A 1,886-nucleotide genomic window follows, 5' to 3' on the forward strand; every position below is an offset into this window, starting at 1 on the left:
AGAGAGAATATTTCGGATGGAGAATCTGTCGAGACATCATTTCTGTAGGGAATACTGGATTGTATGTCAGAAGGATGTCATTTAAGTTCATCACCCTGGCTACCATTTCCTACTTAACTTCTGTGTGCCAGACACCAGGTCAATCAGGCATTTTATATATATTAATTCATTTGGTCAAGTCCAATAGCAAATAATGCCTATTTTTCAGATGAGGAAAATCAGCTTCATAGAAATGAATGACTTAATCCACTGGCATATATCTAATGTCTTAGTTTCCCACCCGTGATCACAAATACCACAAGACGAGTTGGTTTAAACAACGGGAATTTATCAGGGCACATGGCTTGGTGAGTGGTGCGTGGGATGGTTAAATGGGAAGTTTTTAGTTAGTCAAATATGCCTAACCCAAGAATCTAGGCTCTTCCACAACTCCAAAGTTTTTCTTGATGTCCACGTGAGAAGGTGACCAGAGGGCAAATGAGAAAATTCTAAGCTGGTTGAAACACTTTCCTAAAAAGAGTACCAATTAATAAAACTATGTCAATGCAGAAGGAAGTCTTTACAGAATGCTTCAGGGCTCCATTCTTGGTTCTGTCCTATTCAACACTTTTGTCAGTGGTTTATGATGTAGGATCATGCAAATCCAATTTAGGGATGAAATGAAGCCAGGAGGGATAACTAACATGACAGATGACAGGATCAAGATTTTGACAGGTTGGGTTACTGTGCTGAAACTAACAAGAAGGATAATGGTAAAACCTTACACTTCTGATGAAAGGAAAAATCAATAGCTATAGCACGGCTATAGATTTAGAGAGGTGTGCCACAATGGGAAGTGTATTTTACATGGTAAGTTGCATTTTGTTCTTCTCAAACTCAAAATAAGTAAAAAAAATGTGACATACCTCCTTTAAAACATTAATAGTATTGGAATAAAAAGATAAAAATATGAATGCATCCTGGATGGCAGTCCTTCTGTAATCTGCACAGGTGTGAAAGCATGGGACACAGCTGATTCTGGGAGTGACCACATTTTAGGAGGGGCATAGACAAAATAAAGCACTGAAGAGAAGGACAGCTAGACATGTTTGGAAATCCTTTTAACTGAAATGTGAGGAACTGAGCACTGATTAACAGAGAAGGAAATAACTGAAGGGAGGCATAAGAGGGATTTTCAACTACCAAAAGGAAGAAGAGCCAGTCTTATGTTTGTGCACCCCCAAAGAGCAGAACTAAGACGTAAAGATAGAAAGTTCAGGTCGAAATAAGGAAAAGCTTCGTCAAAACTGGATGTGGCTGATGAAACATCAGCCTCTGTGAAAAGAGGAGGTCCTCTTGATCGTTTTATCCGGTGCTTTCCTAAAATGGGCACACTGTGCCAGTAACATTCAACTACTCTCTCTGTCTCATAACCCTAACAAAATGGATAGAAAGTTAATTTGGCATGACTTGTTCTTGGTGAGCCCTTGCTGTCTCTTAGGAATCACCTGCTTCTTTTCTAAGGGATCACAATTGGGTTAATAATTTCTCTTATACTTTCTAAGGATTGATGTCAGTTATACCATTATTAATTTGGAAATAAATCATTGAGTTCTTTTGGATAATTATTTTCTAATAATCATGGACATGAATAACTACCACTACCATTTTTGCTAGTGCTAGTCACTGCCATATTTTAAATACTTAATCTCATTTAAACCTTGCAAAAACCACCTGATGCTCAGATACTGTGGGTCTCTGCTCCAGGACACCAGCTTGCAAATAGCATCCTCCTCTGGACTTGAGTAGACATTTTTCCAAAGAAGATATACAAATGGCCAATAAGCACACGAAAAGATACTCATCATAGGTCATCAGGGAAATGCAAACCAAAACCACAATGAGAT

The sequence above is a fragment of the Choloepus didactylus genome, chromosome 8, assembly GCF_015220235.1.
Source record: "Choloepus didactylus isolate mChoDid1 chromosome 8, mChoDid1.pri, whole genome shotgun sequence".
Lineage (NCBI taxonomy): Eukaryota > Metazoa > Chordata > Mammalia > Pilosa > Megalonychidae > Choloepus > Choloepus didactylus.